General features: G+C 30.9%; 1 long non-coding RNA gene across 4 annotated transcripts; it reads left to right on the top strand.

Annotated features, from left to right (window-relative positions):
- Positions 1-5,034: 5,034 nt before the first annotated feature.
- LOC141453609 (uncharacterized) lies at positions 5,035-19,173 on the top strand. Of its 4 annotated transcripts, none has more exons than XR_012458088.1 (4): positions 5,035-8,350; positions 15,374-15,491; positions 17,102-17,355; positions 18,978-19,173. It is a non-coding gene; the product is annotated as an uncharacterized lncRNA (long non-coding RNA). The 4 variants fall into 4 exon arrangements; XR_012458090.1 differs by lacking the exon at positions 5,035-8,350 and adding an exon at positions 13,894-14,799; XR_012458089.1 differs by lacking the exon at positions 5,035-8,350 and adding an exon at positions 13,896-14,830.
- The last annotated feature ends 484 nt before the right edge of the window (positions 19,174-19,657 follow it).

Raw genomic sequence — 19,657 nt, 5'->3', positions numbered from 1 at the left:
TTTTAATTGATTAAATTTATTTTTAATTTTAATCAGAATTTAATCGTAATTTTAATCATATGACAATTATTTAATCAATTAAATTTCAGATTTAATCGTTAATCAAACTAATTTAATCAAACTAAAAAAATTATGATTAAATCTGAGAATTAAATTGAACTTTAATTTTAATCACCGAATTAGTTCAATTTCAATCGTTAATCAAACTAATTTAATCATCCACTTTTATGACTTTTCAACCAATGGTTCGAACCACGTTTTGGCGAGGCCTTTTTTCTGAGCGTCTTCAATAAATACTTTTCGGTTAATTTTTCTAGACTTGGACTTCTTCATGAGTCTCTAGACGTATATAGGACCACCTTAAACACACATTTAACCATGTTGGCGACTCAATAGACTTAGATAGGTCCACCATACACTCACATTTAACCATGTTTACCACTTACTAGACTTAGATAGGACCACCATACACTCACATTTAACCAAGTTTACCACTTACTAGACTTTGATAGACCACCTTATGCTCACATTTAACCATCTTTACCACTCACTACACCTATATATCACCACCTCCACTCACATTTAACCATCTTTACTAGACTTATATACCACTCACAAGACTTATATACTATCTACCTGAAAGTTCTGTCTGTTTTTGGATTAAAACAAAATACACATTTTTCGTACCGTCAATAAACTTTATTAAATAATATAATTGCCATTATTATTAATGACATCTTGCGAGTGTAAGGGCAATTTGTGTATCCCGTTTTTAGAAAAATATGATGCGAAAAATTGATAGAGTGCTTGTTTGGTATCATTCATTTTTAAATTTTTTGCCCTTCAAAAAATTTTGTAAGAACAAAACAAATGATAGTCGGATGGTGCTAAATCCGGGGAATACAGTGGATGCGACAGAATTCCCCACTCTAGTTCTGTAATTTTTTGACGAGTCCCCAAAGCAGCAGCATGTGGCCTGTCCTTATCATGATGCAGTATGATGTTCTTCCTATTGAACATCGCCGGCCTCTTTTCTTGGACTGCTAGCCAATTGCTGATAATACTTCTCCGAATTGAGCTTTTCGTTCGGTTTTAAAAGCTTATAATGTATAGGTCCTCGAAAGTCCCACCATAAACATAACATTCTCTTATTCAGAGTCATCGTTGGTTTAGAGGTGGAAGGGCTATATTTTCCAGGTTCACAATATGCTTTCTCCTTAAGATGTTTTCGTATGTAATCCACTTTTTATTCCGGTTTAAGAAGAGCTCGATTTTGACCTCAAACTGCGGACTTAACCCAAATAGACTATTTTCAGAGGGGATATCTAAAAAATAAAGTGTACAGCAACCTTAATCCCTTAGCTTCAGTCGAAGATCTGGAAGATCGAATAACTCTAGTCTGCCTAGATCTTGTTTGTTCCATTTGAAAGAAAACTTTAATGGTGTATCTGGGGATATTGTGGTTTAAAAAATGGGTTAATTACTGAAAAAACTAGATTTGATTAAATACGTGTTTTCTAATTTTTTGAAATTTCCCACCGTTTCAGGGTGGAGCATATAACTCTGGTGACTCTGTTTATAAGTCTAGTGAGTGGTAAACATGGTTAAATGTGGGTGCAAGGAGATCGTATATAAGTCTAATGAGTCGCAAACTAGGTTAAATGTGAGTGTAAGGTGGTTATATAAAGGTCTAGTGAGCTGCCAGCAAGGTAAAATGTGAGTGTAAGGTGGTCCTATATAAGTCTAGCAAGTCGCAAACTAGGTTAAATGTGAGTGTAAGGTGGTTATATAAAGGTCTAGTGAGCCGCCAGCAAGGTAAAATGTGAGTGTAAGGTGGTCCTATATAAGTCTAGCAAGTGGTAAACATGGTTAAATGTGAGTGTAAGGTGGTCCTATATAAGTCTAGTAAGTGGTAAACTTGGTTAAATGTGAGTGTAAGGTGGTCCTATCTAAGTCTAATAAGTGGTAAACTTGGTTAAATGTGAGTGTAAGGTGGTACTATATAAGTCTAGTAAGTGGTAAACATGGTTAAATGTGAGTGTAAGGTGGTCCTATATAAGTCTAGTGAGTCGCCAACTAGCTTAAATTTGAGTTTAAGGTGTTCCTATCTAAGTCTAGTGAGTCGCCAGCAAGGTAAAATGTGAGTGTAAGGTGGTCTTATCTAAGTCTAGTGAGTCGCCAACTAGGTTAAATGTGAGTGTAAGGTGGTCCTATATAAGTCTAGTAAGTGGTAAACATGGTTAAATGAGAGTGTAAGGTGGTCCTATATAAGTCTTGAGAGTCACCAACATGGTATATATGAGACACCAGACTGGTAGAATGAAGGTGCCAAGTTTGGGAAAGGTGATAATATTGACAGAGAAGAGGCACCAGCTAGGCGGAATAAAGATGCATTGGTCCGATTCTGGTTTAACCATTGGCAATGTTTGGTTTTAAAAATTTAATCTCTCAAATTTTGATTAAATTAAAAAATTTAATCGTCCAAAGTGATTAAAACTGAATTTGGAATTTAATTCAATCAATTAAAATTATGATTATTTAATTTTAATTTTAATCTTAATTTTTAGTTATGATTAAAAATTTTAATTGATTAAATTCCGTTTAAATTAAAAGTGAATTTAATTTTAATCAACTAATTTTGGGCGATTAAATTTTTTAATTTTAATCATGATTAAAATTAAATTTCGGTTTAATTCAATTGTTTTTTAATTGATTAAATTTTTGCCCAACTCTGATTTCAGAACACTTTGTACATCCTGCAAATGAATTATATTTATAATTAATAACCTATAACTCCTACGGCAAGTTGAAAGTTCTCAGCCTTTCACGATGATTGTATTGCTCTCAAATAAAATTTTACTTTTTGTAAATTAAACACGGCAGATAACATAACCTCAATATGTCCTATTTCAACAAGCTTCTTAACTCAGCCGCAAAGTACCGCCACTAACAATGTAGCGTTTATCTGCGTGTACTTTTGTTGAATTAACGAATACTGTTCATTTCTTGTGGAATGACTACAAATAAAAAAGTGAGAAGAGATCTGGATTGTCAAAAAAAAAATCATCTTATCAGGACAATGCACCTGCCTTCAAACGTGCTTTTAGGCTTTGTGATTTGAAGTATGAATAATTGGAACGTCTCAAACACCCTATTCGCCTGATTTCCATTAATTTCCATATTTCAAAGACAATTATAAGCCCAATGAAAAATTGGTAGTAAGCTAAAGCAGATATTCTGCAAACTTTCCAGAATTTCTTCTGGAATGGAAACTATTTATAAGAAAAAGAAAAAGTTGGAAAAACTGAATCTAATAGAAAAATAATTTAAAAAAAAAAAAAAAAAAAAAAAAACTTAATTCATCAGTATCAGAGCTAGAACTTTTAGCTTGCCTTTTAATAAATACTCATAATTATTCGTGCACACATTTTAGTAAACAATTAATGGTCAAAAGCCATAGATATTAGGTGATATGAATAGAAATGCTTTCCGAGAAAATTTCAAAAAGTTAAATATCTATTCAGCAATGTAATAATTCCGTTAAGGGAATTAGAACGCAAGTCACGTCCCCTTGTGGGACCTTATCCGAAATAATGTTCCTATTTCCAGCCATTTGTTTCACAAACACCTATTTTCAAAAAAAAAAGAACTTATAGGACCTCGAATCTCGATATTTCAGGTGAAAGCTCGAAATCGAAAAATCTTTCACGATCGCTTAACTTTCCTGATCTCTGGTGAGAGAAAGCAAATAAGTCTTTCAAGTTATATTATTGTTTATTACTAAGAATAAGAATTATTAATAAGAAAGCTGTCATTTAACAGACATTTATAATATAAAGCAAGCAGAATAGTGCATTATATTAAAAAAAAATATATTTTGCTGAAACGTTTGATATTTTGAGAATAAAATAATTTATATTCAGTTCTTGAATCGATATTTTTTTTATCGTACATTTAATTTGAACCCAGTTTATCAGATAAATGAGATATTTCTGTTTAAGCAGCATGCAAGTCAAACCAACAGTAGAAAATAATCTTTTACATTTAGTAAACCCTACCAAAATTTTATTTATTTTCATCAGTTTAGAGTAAATGTGATATATTATTCTCCCCATGAATGCTAATTCCGTACATATCACCCAATATGTTTTCATTAATATATTAATTCAAATGAATAATAATTATAAATTAAAAAGAAAAAATGTAATAACTTACTACTACTTTTATTACTGCTATATTGATTACCCATTTTGATTATTTGTCAACTTGTTGCAATGTAAATTGTAAGCGAAAACCTATAAGTGAAAAAAAAAATTTTAAAAACTACTTCATTTACAAGTAAAGTTATACACTTGGAACCAGTTCGAGTTTAAAAAGAAACATATAACTGAAATATTTAAAAAAATATATGTCATTGTTAAGTGAAAGTTACATAGCGTAACTCCACTATCATGTTAATACAGTCAGCCAATGTTTGTATTTCTGTAATTGCCACTGGGGTTAAAAATAGTTTTAGAGATAACCCATAATTCGTTAAGATATTTCTGTATTAGTAACTATCGATATAATTATCGAGTTGAGACATTCTATTCTTTTTTTTTAACATCAAAACATAACCTTCACATCATAGTCTTTTATTTTTAACACTAAAAGTTCACGTTTATGGCAGCATTATTATATTTAGTTTTAATTTAACTAACACTGAAAGTGAACAACATATATATAGGAGGTAAAAATTGAGTTTTCTAGTTTCTTTATGGATAAGGTACGATCGTTGTCTAAGGTAAGGCACCATTAATTCTTGAAACTTGTTTGAGCGAGCAAATGAAAAACGAATTTTCTCACGTCCCAATACTTGCTAATAATCAAAAACAATTACAGGGAACCAAAAACACTCGAAAGAAATTCTTGAAAGATGAGACCTACAGCCTTAATTTGGAAAGATTTTAGAATGGATTTAGTCATTTTCAATTCTGGCTATTGCCTAGGGCTTGCTCGTAAATCTGGAATCCAGTAGTAAGGTAAAAAAACTCATTCTCCTTTCAAATAATTAGTGTACTTATGGCTTTATTCTGAAAGTACTTATAACCGGAAAAAAAAAGTATGATGTCAATCGTAGTTTAGAATGAGTTCCCATTACGTTAGTTATTTTTCCAAATTTTCACTGATTTTCAAGCAGATTACCACTCAAGGTCGAATCATAATTATATTAAATAATTTGAAAATGCCTGGAAAGTTTCCACAGTGAACTCTGCTGACGCTATTTGGTACATATATATTTTGTTTTATTTATTTTTAAATTATTATAATGAGTATCATTTTAAGTTAACTATTTTTATAAAATACGTATTTCATAAAGTAACAATAACAACTGCTCATTTTTAGTTTTTTTTTTTAATTTCCAATATTTAGTGAGAATAATTTAGTGTGAATGAATCGATTTTATCTTACTGTAAATTCCAACAAAAATTCAAAATAGAAAACCTGCACGACTACAATAATTTCTAATACTTAATTGAGTAATTAAGATTACGTTAAACAAATTTAATATAAATTCAGTTTAACTTACCTAGTTTATTTTCGTTTTGCTGATTACCTTTATATTTGTTGAACGTGTAGATTTTTTTTTCGAGAAATAAACACAAATATAAGGATTTTTTTTTCAAAATTCACGTTTTAAACTAATTTAAAAATTAGACTTAGAATTGTGTGTGTTATCAACTGTTACACTGTCAACAATTAGATGCGCAGTATATCTCCATCCAACCACGTCAGTTCCAATACTGTATTCTGTACTTCCCAGAGTGATATGTAATTTGAGCGGACTCGGTCCACTGGAACGAATCCAATGGTGGAACGAATTGATTCAAATTTCTATTTTTAAACAAAGCGATTCTGCCCGCCCCCCAAAAAAATTGATGCAAATTAAAAATGAAAGTAATTAATACTGGAAATTACTTAGGTTTTACTCTGAAATCTAATGTTTAACTGACTTTAGGTTATCGTATAGGAGTGACTGACGTATTCTAACATGAAAAATATGATCAATAATTTTAAAGTAATAATAATATTTATTTTGTTTAAGGGGCGAAGTTCTATCTTAGGTGCACTGTATGTTGAGTTGTACGTACAATAAACATATTATTTGATAGTTATTTCTGATATATCAAAGCATATATTATTTCTATTTAATAGAAAATAACCGTTATAATAATATTATATAATGACGAACATTTATTACATAAGAACTAGTTAACTATATTTTTGGATCATTATTCGTGTTCTACTTATGGACATAAACAAATTTTAATAATTAAAATCATATTTTTTTAAAAAAACGAATATTTCTAAACTATGAATGTTTTTGAAATAAGTAATAAAGAGTGGGAAATTACTTATTGATGTAAGTAAACAAGTTAGGTGATACAATTTTTTTTGGCTCGGTTTTTGCTTTGACCATCAATTCTTCACATTTGAACTTTTACTTTGCAAGATAGTAGAGTAGATAAGAAGATAAATAGTTCTCCAGCCAGTGGATGAGTAATAGATTAAGCCTAAAGCTTTTTCTTTTTCCAAAATTATGAGATAATATTTTAAAAGCTTTATATTCAATTCTCAATGGATGAATATTTCTTGGTTTATGAATAATTATCATTTTGTTTTTAAGGCGTAGAATTTTTTATTTTTAATTTTTAATAACGTTTCTCTCGTATCATCCGTTTTCCTAACATCTTTCGTTTTAACTACGAGTATCTTGAATCTTCCTTCCTTCTTGGCAAGGTAAATTCAATTTCCCACTGGACTAATTGCGAATTAGGAATTTCAATTTGTGTGAGTTGAGGAAATATAGTTTTATTATTAAGTGAGAAAGCTAACTTTTTTGTACGAATGTATAGGGTAAAGTACAGAAACTAGAATCAATGAACGAGTTGTTGGAATCGATTCCAACTGTGGAACTGACTCAAATCCAACGAATCCAAAGGCGGATTCGTTCTGCCCATCACTACTCACAGATTTCACACAATAAATTTTAATAAACAATGATGTTGAGTGAGAGGGGGAATAACTTCCATATTGTTTACATCAAATTGGTTAGAATTTTTAATATTATATTAAACATTTAATTAATTTATTTGTTTTAATTAAAATTATTTGCAATTTTCTTTTATTTCCTTCACTTGGTGAGGAAAGTGTTGCGATTGTGTCAAAATTATTTCTAGAAATATTATTTAAGTAATCTTAATATCCTTGTGTTCTAGAAAAAGTGGTGGGTGAAGTTCAGCTGAAAAGGAACAAAATCGAAGGAAATTAAAAACTGTATTTTTCGTTTAAGTAATCGCTCTAATCAGATTTTCTGAAAATTTCGTGCCATGTATACCCATCTTTTCATGGAACCTTCGTTTTGGGAATGGCGTGGTTAAAGGGGCGGGATTTAGCAGCATCCTTTAACATCAATGCTCTGCAATCTTTCAATCTTAACAACGTCACAACAAAGTACTTTCTCGAATTTAGCGGCAATCCAAACGTGTATATATTTACTTAACAGTAGTGAAATCAAATGTTTTCTACTTAATCCGTAAAATCCACATGTACTGTTCTAATAAAAAGTCCTACTTCTTCTAACAGTTACCATTTTGAACGTCAGAGTCAAAAAAAGTACATACAAAACAGCACTGAACATTTACTGGTTTTATTTGAATAAATATTGAGTTAAAACCTTGAAAATAGTAGTAAGAGGAAGTTCTGTGAGTGTCCTCAACAGACTTTTAAGGGAAGGGATTAGCTATGCGGTTAGCGTATTGGATTCCCACGCGGAGGTCCCGGGTTCGAATCCCCAGCTGCTGACCCATAAATTTTCTCTTCCTAGGAGCTTCTTACAGCTCACTGTGTTGTCTGAAACGAGAGAACACTGTCTGGAGGCTGGCAGTGCACTGAAAAAAGCTCCGGGCGTCAATAATCTTAGATGGTGACGCGCCTTAAATCATTAAAAAGTAAATAAATAAATAAAATATGCAAAAGAAATAGAGTAAAATTCATTTTAATAAATACAGTTTTAAGCATAAAATCATATGTTAACAGTAATTTCAAATGTATGCAATTTTAGGTACACCTGTACTATAACCTAAAAGAAACCTTCTTATATGTTTCTTTGTTCTTTTATTGTTCAATTTACATGAACTCGTAGTGATTCTATTTCAGGAGATATTCATGAATTTTATTATGAAACCCAGCTAAATTCAAACAATTGCAGCAAACAAATAAATAAAGTACTAAAAAATTACTTCTATAATTGATTACCATTGATTGATTGTAACAAGATCACGTACCACTGCTAATCCAGAAAACAATTGTAAGTACACGTTATGTAGTTAACAAAAAAAAAGACTACTTTGAAATTAATAAATCCAAGAAGCTCATCCATCATCTTAAAGGGTTCTATGGAAGGGTTCCCCTAGCTGGTTACTGATTCAGGCTTCATTAAATCTTTTCTTAGATGATATTATAGTCCTTTAAAGGAATTAATTGCAGTTTCTTCACTCGGAATATAGTAGTAGTCGGTAAGTTGAAAAGCACGAGTATTATTTAAAAATTGAAAACGTAACATTTCTAGCCATAACATTGTTAGGCTGGAAACATAGTGGAGCGGCGAGCAAAGTGGCGATGATAGCGAAGAGCAAAGCGGCGAAAACAAACCCAAGTTAACATATGGGACCGCGCATAGTGGAGAGCAAAGCGAAGATAGAACAACGCTATCTATAGAGAGTGTTGTGCCTAGTCAGTTACGTTTATGTCAGCCGAGTTACTTTAGAATTTGTTACAAGGGCAAAATATAAAAATTTAATGCTGATGTCTGCTGTCTTGACTTTCTTCTGATAATGTAGCTAGTATCTTAACTTTGGACCAAGATAAGTAATTTTCTACTTATATTAATAATGACGTATAATTTATTTCAAATTAAAAACTATAGAAAAGATGAATTTTATAGACACTATATAACTTTTAATAGAATTTAATCTTAGGTTAAGATAGTTTATCGATTATTAAATAAACTAAAAGGAAAAATTAGCAATTATCAAGGAGGCTGTGCTAGAAAAATAAAATAATGTTTTGCCATGACGTGCGTCAACTTGGTATGGCCACCACCGAAATTTTCAACGAATTTTTTGGCACATCGTTTGTGCCGGCGATTTACCAAGTTTCATCGTTTGTGCCGCTAAATTTCGGAAGTTATTTACCAAACAAAGTGGCCATACCAACTTGACGTAACAACTATTTAGGCCTGTACTAAATGTTACAACAGGAATGGATCTTCGTTTTTACACTCTTTGCGAATAAAGTAGGGAATAACTACGAACTACATACATTCCAGTTTGTTATTCTGGAAAGAGGTGTGTTATTGCGTTAAACCAGTGGCTCTTAACCTTTTCATAGACGCAGAACACAATTATATGTATATATTTTGCTCGTGGAACACTAACATTAAATAATTTGAAATTCGGTATTTAGCAAGAACTTAAAATTAAATTCAAATTAAAAAAAAAGGAACAATTTTTTGTTTTCGTATCTTTCCTAAGTTTCTAAATTTCAATACATTTAAAATTGAAATTCCGCGGACATCTTGCTTTATATCTTCTAAATTTATAGATCTGTGCACAAAATAACCATAGTTTATAATTGAGAAATACAAAATGTATAAGAGAACAAAATTCCATAGCAATACGTGCTTCACAGTGGGAGATATAGAACGGCCATAATTTTACAGAATTTCATGACCCAAAAATTTTTCAACCCTTTATATCTTCTACATTTATAGATCTGTGCACAAAATAACTGTAGTTTATAATTGAGAAAAACAAAGTGTATAAGAGAACAAAATTCCATACCAATACGTGGTACACAGTGGGAGATATAGAACGGCCATAATTTTACAGAATTTCATGACCCAAAAATTTTTCAACCCTTTATATCTTCTATATTTATAAATCTGTGCACAAAATAACTGTAGTTTATAATTGAGAAAAACAAAGTGTATAAGAGAACAAAATTCCATACCAATACGTGGTTCACAGTGGGAGATATAGAACGGCCATAATTTTACAGAATTTCATGACCCAAAAAATTTTCAACCGTTTATATCTTCTACATTTATAGATCTGTGCCCAAAATAACTATAGTTTATAATTGAGAAAAACAAAGTATATAAGAGAACAAAATTCCATACCAATACGTGGTTCACAGTGGGAGATATAGAACGGCCATAATTTTACAGAATTTCATGACCCAAAAATTTTTCAACCCTTTATATCTTCTACATTTATAGATCTGTGCACAAAATAACTGTAGTTTATAATTGAGAAAAACAAAGTATATAAGAGAACAAAATTCCATACCAATACGTGCTTCACAGTGGGAGATATAGAACGGCCATAATTTTACAGAATTTCATGACCCAAAAATTTTTCAACCCTTTATATCTTCTACATTTATAGATCTGTGCACAAAATAACTATAGTTTATAATTGAGAAAAACAAAGTGTATAAGAGAACAAAATTCCATACCAATACGTGCTTCACAGTGGGAGATATAGAACGGCCATAATTTTACAGAATTTCATGACCAAAAAAATTTTCAACCCTTTATATCTTCTACATTTATAGATCTGTGCACAAAATAACTGTAGTTTATAATTGAGAAAAACAAAGTATATAAGAGAACAAAATTCCATACCAATACGTGCTTCACAGTGGGAGATATAGAACGGCCATAATTTTACAGAATTTCATGACCCAAAAATTTTTCAACCCTTTATATCTTCTACATTTATAGATCTGTGCACAAAATAACTATAGTTTATAATTGAGAAAAACAAAGTGTATAAGAGAACAAAATTCCATACCAATACGTACTTCACAGTGGGAGATATAGAACGGCCATAATTTTACAGAATTTCATGACCAAAAAAATTTTCAACCCTTTATATCTTCTACATTTATAGATCTGTGCACAAAATAACTGTAGTTTATAATTGAGAAAAACAAAGTATATAAGAGAACAAAATTCCATACCAATACGTGCTTCACAGTGGGAGATATAGAACGGCCATAATTTTACAGAATTTCATGACCCAAAAATTTTTCAACCCTTTATATCTTCTACATTTATAGATCTGTGCACAAAATAACTATAGTTTATAATTGAGAAAAACAAAGTGTATAAGAGAACAAAATTCCATACCAATACGTGCTTCACAGTGGGAGATATAGAACGGCCATAATTTTACAGAATTTCATTACCCAAAAAATTTTCAACCCTTTATATCTTCTACATTTATAGATCTGTGCACAAAATAACTGTAGTTTATAACTGAGAAAAACAAAGTGTACAAAAGAACAAAATTCCATAGCAATACGTGGTTCACAGTGGGAGATATAGAACGGCCCTAATTTTACAGAATTTCATGACCCAAAAAATTTTCAACCGTTTATATCTTCTACATTTATAGATCTGTGCACAAAATAACTATAGTTTATAATTGAGAAAAAGAAAGTGTACAAAAGAACAAAATTCCATACCAATACGTTCACAGTGGGAGATATAGAACGGCCATAATTTTACAGAATTTCATGACCCAAAAAATTTTCAACCCTTTATATCTTCTACATTTATAGATCTGTGCACAAAATAACTGTAGTTTATAATTGAGAAAAACAAAGTGTACAAAAGAACAAAATTCCATACCAATACGTGGTTCACAGTGGGAGATATAGAACGGCCATAATATTACAGAATTTCATGACCCATAAAATTTTCAACCCTTTATATCTTCTATATTTATAGATCTGTGCACAAAATAACTGTAGTTTATAATTGAGAAAAACAAAGTGTACAAAAGAACAAAATTCCATACCAATACGTGCTTCACAGTGGGAGATATAGAACGGCCATAATTTTACAGAATTTCATGACCCAAAAAATTTTCAACCCTTTATATCTTCTATGTTTATAGATCTGTGCACAAAATAACTGTACTTTATAATTGAGAAAAACAAAGTGTATAAGAGAACAAAATTCCATAGCAATACGTGCTTCACAGTGGGATATATAGAACGGCCATAATTTTACAGAATTTCATGACCCAAAAAATTTTCAACCCTTTATATCTTCTATATTTATAGATCTGTGCACAAAATAACTGTAGTTTATAACTGAGAAAAACAAAGTGTAGAAAAGAACAAAATTCCATAGCAATACGTGCTTCACAGTGGGAGATATAGAACGGCCATAATTTTACAGAATTTCATGACCCAAAAAATTTTCAACCCTTTATATCTTCTATGTTTATAGATCTGTGCACAAAATAACTGTAGTTTATAATTGAGAAAAACAAAGTGTACAAAAGAACAAAATTCCATACCAATACGTGCTTCACAGTGGGATATATAGAACTGCCATAATTTTACAGAATTTCATGACCCAAAAAATTTTCAACCCTTTATATCTTCTATATTTATAGATCTGTGCACAAAATAACTGTAGTTTATAACTGAGAAAAACAAAGTGTAGAAAAGAACAAAATTCCATAGCAATACGTGCTTCACAGTGGGAGATATAGAACGGCCATAATTTTACAGAATTTCATGACCCAAAAAATTTTCAACCCTTTATATCTTCTATATTTATAGATCGGTGCACAAAATAACTGTAGTTTATAACTGAGAAAAACAAAGTGTAGAAAAGAACAAAATTCCATAGCAATACGTGCTTCACAGTGGGAGATATAGAACGGCCATAATTTTACAGAATTTCATGACCCAAAAAATTTTCAACCCTTTATATCTTCTACATTTATAGATCTGTGCACAAAATAACTATAGTTTATAATTGAGAAAAACAAAGTGTACAAAAGAACAAAATTCCATACGAATACGTGGTTCACAGTGGGAGATATAGAACGGCCATAATTTTACAGAATTTCATGACCCAAAAAATTTTCAACCCTTTATATCTTCTACATTTATAGATCTGTGCACAAAATAACTATAGTTTATAATTGAGAAAAACAAAGTGTACAAAAGAACAAAATTCCATACGAATACGTGCTTCACAGTGGGAGATATAGAACGGCCATAATTTTACAGAATTTCATGACCCAAAAAATTTTCAACCCTTTATATCTTCTACATTTATAGATCTGTGCACAAAATAACTATAGTTTATAATTGAGAAAAACAAAGTGTACAAAAGAACAAAATTCCATACGAATACGTGGTTCACAGTGGGAGATATAGAACGGCCATAATTTTACAGAATTTCATGACCCAAAAAATTTTCAACCCTTTATATCTTCTACATTTATAGATCTGTGCACAAAATAACTATAGTTTATAATTGAGAAAAACAAAGTGTACAAAAGAACAAAATTCCATATGAATACGTGCTTCACAGTGGGAGATATAGAACGGCCATAATTTTACAGAATTTCATGACCCAAAAAATTTTCAACCCTTTATATCTTCTACATTTATAGATCTGTGCACAAAATAACTATAGTTTATAATTGAGAAAAACAAAGTGTACAAAAGAACAAAATTCCATACGAATACGTGCTTCACAGTGGGAGATATAGAACGGCCATAATTTTACAGAATTTCATGACCCAAAAAATTTTCAACCCTTTATATCTTCTACATTTATAGATCTGTGCACAAAATAACTATAGTTTATAATTGAGAAAAACAAAGTGTACAAAAGAACAAAATTCCATACGAATACGTGGTTCACAGTGGGAGATATAGAACGGCCATAATTTTACAGAATTTCATGACCCAAAAAATTTTCAACCCTTTATATCTTCTACATTTATAGATCTGTGCACAAAATAACTATAGTTTATAATTGAGAAAAACAAAGTGTACAAAAGAACAAAATTCCATACGAATACGTGCTTCACAGTGGGAGATATAGAACGGCCATAATTTTACAGAATTTCATGACCCAAAAAATTTTCAACCCTTTATATCTTCTATATTTATAAATCTGTGCACAAAATAACTATAGTTTATAATTGAGAAAAAGAAAGTGTACAAAAGAACAAAATTCCATACCAATACGTTTACAGTGGGAGATATAGAACGGCCATAATTTTACAGAATTTCATGACCCAAAAAATTTTCAACCCTTTATATCTTCTATATTTATAGATCTGTGCACAAAATAACTGTACTTTATAATTGAGAAAAACAAAGTGTATAAGAGAACAAAATTCCATACCAATACGTGCTTCACAGTGGGAGATATAGAACGGCCATAATTTTACAGAATTTCATAAGTAAACCCAATATGTATTGGTTTATCCATTGTTAGTTACAATAGGGAAATATTAGTTCAAATTTTAGAGATTAAGATCAAAATTTTTCTCCCTTTATTATTTTTGTGTAATTACAAAAGATCGGTTGATTTGTGCTTTAGGAGGATGTGAAATTTATTATTTCTATTTTTGCACATTTTAAAAGAAAAAATACATTCGAAATTTGAGACGTTTCATCTAAATTAAAAGAACAAAATCTACACTATTCTTACTACATAATTAGAACGTGAAACATTGAAAGACTTAAAAGTTCGTGCAGAAAGATAAGGCCAGTGATATCTAGCGGTCTCTGCGAGAACCAGTACGATTTATTTCAGTAGAACTAGTTCCAGCGATTGCCGCTATGTTTTTCATGGCATGCCATTCTGACACCTATTTTAATGCACTATTATAACCTCTCAACAAAACAAGACTGTCTGTTCAGACATTCGTAAGAGATTTGATATTATTCTGTTTTTTTGGTAATGTTCATCCTTTAATTCATTGGTAGTGGTAATATTAGGCTTTATTTACTGCATGTTACACACGTTTTAAATTTTTTATATTTGGTATCGAAATGCTAGAACTAAAGAAAGTGTTGTTCACCAATGTCAAGTTGTGATTATATGATATTTAGATGAATTTTTCAATAGTTACTTCATAATTTTGATTTATTTTTTTTTTTAAATGTATGATTGGTAGTCTGAAAGTTGCTGTTTTTGCCTGTTCTCTGAAAATTTTAACTGGCCTGGGAAACTAAGACTGTATCTGCATCTTATTGTTAACTAAGTTAACTAACTAATCTTTATTGCTCTTATTGTTACATTTTTAATATACACTTTATCTTTATTTATGAGAAGATGTGATGAAGAAGTGTGTTTTGAATTCAAAAGAAAGTTGTGCGATAGTCGCGCTATTATTTTAAATTCTAATAGGAATGTTACAATTTTTTTCCCCTAAATATTTGTAAATTACAATAACTGTTTTATATATAATAATTAATATTATTTTATTTCTTTCCTCAGCGTTCTTTCGATATTCCAATGGTAATTACCAACTGGTTCAATTCAATCTAAAGGCTGGTTGGATGGCTTTGATGTCATTTGTATCCAGTGTAACACAATTCAGCTCGTACAGCTAACAGTAAGAACATTTTCTCAGTTTAGATCATGTTATTTCTCTGTAATAGTTCAGAAAATAAACTATATGTTAAATTATCTGCAAATAGGAAATAAAAGGTTTATAGTATGGATTAGATACCTACCTAGTAGTTGCAACCTAGTTGTTTAAATTCAAACTATCCAGAAGATACATTAACTTAGATCTACGTTTTTTGATAAAGAGCATGAGCATGAGCTTATACTTTTATTAATTTCCTGTCATTTTTGGGCTTTAATTAGTTCAGGTGATCAAATTATTTTACTGATAATGTGAATTATTAATACATAAACAATAGAACCGCGACCTTCGAAGATTACATTTCTTCCCATTTTCCGGGCTCATATCGTTTATTTACAGATGGGTCCAAAATAAATAATAAAGTCGGAAGTGCTGTGTATGATCCGGTTCGGAACTATTTTACGATAATTAAATTAGAAGATGAGGCGTCCATCTATACAGCGGAGCTAATTGCTATTTTAACGGCTTTAAAATATATTTATTCGTTGTCGGAGAAAAAATATACCATTATTAGTGACAATCAGAGTGCGTTGTGTAAATTATCACATATACACAACCAGTCTGCAGGAATGAATCACATTATCGCAGAGATTGTAGAAACTATTGCCATTTCTAAAGAGAAGGGAGTCTGCATTAATTTTTTGTGGGTAAGAGGTCATTGTGGTATAAAAGAGAATGAAATTGTTGATACACTTGCAAAGGAAGTCACCAATAGTGGGGAAATGGCTAATTATAAATTACCACACACCGATATCAAGGGTATAATTGCAAAAGCAGCACTACAAAAATGGCAGAAAGATTACAATAATGTTGATAAAGGTAGATTCTATAAAACTATGGCAGATCAGTTACCTAGACAACCATGGTTTAAGGGAACTGTCACTAATAAATGGGTTGTTACGACAATAAGCAGGCTGAGAGCGAACCACGCGGTGTGCGGATCGTATCTACACAGGATCAACAAAAGGTCCCTCTCCTCTTTGCGTAGATTGCAATGAGGAGGAGGATTTCAGGACAATATAATAATGGTATGTCCACGTTATGTGGTAGAAAGGAAACGAATGTTTGACGACATATACAGGTATTTAGATGCACCATTTCGCTACGAAGACACATTATATTCTCCACCAACATTTATGTGCTTAAGTCGATAGCAGAGCTAGCAATGAAATATGAATGTATTTAAAAGCTATAGCCGAATTAGAATGAATGGAAGAAAATGATTTTAATTTCGGTTAAGCTATAAGGATGGCAGGAATATAGAGTGCTGCTCCATCCATTAGCAGTAGTTTATGTAAATAGCGGTATATAGTAGAATGATGAATGTGTGAAGCAAATGTATTTGTAGGTAAGAATGGAGAGTGAGTGATATTCTAGTGATAAGCACCTAGACGATGCTGCTGGCTGTATGGCGGAAGCCAATGCTAAAAAAAGCAAAAAAAACAAAAAACAATAGAACATTCAAAATGTTAAATTATAAAGGACATAAGAAAGAATAATGCTGTATATTTAGTTTATAGTATATTAAAATACTGTAAACTGTAATAAGTTTGATATATTTTGTTGTTTAATAGGCTGCTGAAGTGAGCACAGTATTAGAAACTGCAGTCATGAACTCTCTATATGTACCCAGTGTTTTCCAACTCTACGAGTTGCAGCCTAGTAATGCTCAGCTTTCATCTGGAAAGGATTACATCTATGGACCCTTCTTTACATCCAGCTGCATGCCAATAATATTAGGTATTTCTCATCAAGTGTATTCTGGAGTATAAAAAAGTAAAAGAAATATACTTACCACTCTCTCTGCCGGAGTACTTTTGTTATCCAGGTAATCCTATCTATTATTTCATACGTTCCAAGTATTACACATAATCTAAAACTATGTTTTTGATAAATAATCTTTCCTTTTTTATCTAAATCAATATTGTTTTAATTTTTACAAAAATTGATTGAAATATTGGCGAATGCTGTTGCATTTTCAATAAAATAAAAGCATTCTTCAGCCTGATTAAACCTTTTTCAAAATTAATCATGTTGTATCCGAGCTAACTACTTTTTAAAAATAATTTTGTTTAAAAAATTGCAATTTTATTAGAAAATATTAATATTTATAGCATTTAAAAAGGATATTTTATTTTTTAAACATTCACCCCATTAAAAGTATCATATTGTATTCTTGGAAATATTAGAAAAAGGTTGTAAGTTCTTAAAGATTTATTTAAATTTACATATCAAGTCTGTACCTTTAATCATCAAATAAAACTAAATATTTTTAAATTTATTTTAATGTAAACAATTGATAAATGATATTTAATATCATTTAATTAAATGATTTATTTAATGATAAATCAGTATACAGTCGAACCTCGCTTAACGAGCATAATTCGTTCCAGAACCTTACTCGTTAAGCGAAACAATTTTTTTCATTTAAATTAAAATAAAAGGGGATAATTGGTTCCATGCAAAAAAAATATTGATAAAATTTTTTTTTATAACATTTATTTCGAAAAAATTATATACATATGTACATATGATGTAATATAATATAAATTACATATATTAATTGAGATAAATATGTACATTCATAATTAATCCTTTTTAATTATAAATTTGTCCAATGTTCCTTGTTTCTGCCTGTTACCGACTTTGATCGTTCAACCCCTAGAACAATCTAGGCCTTTCTTCTCTGCCACAGATAGATACCGCCCTTTTGTTCACAAAGTGGCGGCCTGTTACCGACTTTGGTCGCTTAACCCCTAGAACAATCTAGGCCTTTCTTCTCTGCCACAGATAGATACCGCCCTTTTGTTTATGCAGTGGCGGCCTGTTACTGACTTTGATCGTTCAACCCCTAGAACAATCTAAGCCTTTCTTCTCTGCCACAGATAGATACCGCCCTTTTGTTTATGCAGTGGCGGCCTGTTACTGACTTTGATCGTTCAACCCCTAGAACAATCTAAGCCTTTCTTCTCTGCCCAGGTCAACTTCGTTACAATATTTAAACACAAATGTCACTATATGGACTTTACCCTATACACCACTCATTCGGTGAAGTTCGGTTTCGACTGTATCAGTGCATTAGATACGTGGAGAATATGAAACGCATATGCGTAAACAGGAATGACTAATCGAAGAATGCGCAGTTTTCGATGAGTCAGCGAAAACTGCGCAGTCAGCGAAATTTCATTAGAAAACTATCGTTATGCGAAACATCGCTCGCTATAAGAATCAATTTGTTTTACTCGTTATGCGAATTACTCGTTAAGCGAGGTGCTCGTTAAGCGAGGTTCCACTGTATATTTTTTGGAAATATATGTTCCTTTAATACCTATAAGATGGAAATGTATCTTTAAAAACGGTTGAGTTTTAATTTGTTGTAATGAACACTTGTAATTCAAGATTATCTCTTATGAAACTCGTTTTATTTAATTGAATAATGATAATTTTCAGATTCAGCTAATATTGGGAATACTTTCTGTTCATCAAATGGAGAACTTAAAATTAAAAAGAGTTTGAGGAAACATCGATCAAATGAGTATGTATAAACAACTTTTGTTATGAATCATTAACTAAAAAACTGTATTATTTAGGTATTTGTAATTGGCATGTTTGTATCACAATCTTATTTATTATATGATTTTTTTGACTTTTATGAAAAAGAAAGTATTTTTTAGCGGGAGAATAAAGAAAAACGTTTAGTTAAAAAAAAAATTATTTATTTCATACCCATTTTTTGTTACATAGTCTTAGTATTTTTTTTACATTCTAATATATATCATAGTACAAATTAATAAAATACAAAAAGAAGTGCTAAAAAACGTTCAAAAATAACAGAAAAGGAAGGAATTTATATAAAAAACAGATATAAAACATTAGTTCAAAAAAAAAAATCCGTCAGAGAACGCCACTTAACAGACAGGTGAGATAGTAGTTGACACATTTGCCATCAGATATCACTGCTGCCTACTCCCTATATATTCAACTGTCAATAGTTATTTATTTAACAAGTGTGGAAAGTAGTACTTTTCCTCACGCGAGGCAGGGTTTGCACGCACGAGCGAGCGAAGCGAGGCGAGTGCAAGTGCAAATTGCCGAGTGTGAGGAAAATATTTTACGCTCGAGTTAAATAT

The sequence above is a fragment of the Rhodnius prolixus genome, unplaced genomic scaffold (genome assembly GCF_049639745.1).
Source record: "Rhodnius prolixus isolate KJV_2025 unplaced genomic scaffold, Rpr scaffold_3, whole genome shotgun sequence".
NCBI classification, from domain to species: Eukaryota; Metazoa; Arthropoda; class Insecta; order Hemiptera; family Reduviidae; genus Rhodnius; species Rhodnius prolixus.
Note: the sequence above shows the minus strand (reverse complement) of the source record. Positions and strands in the feature narration are given on the sequence as shown.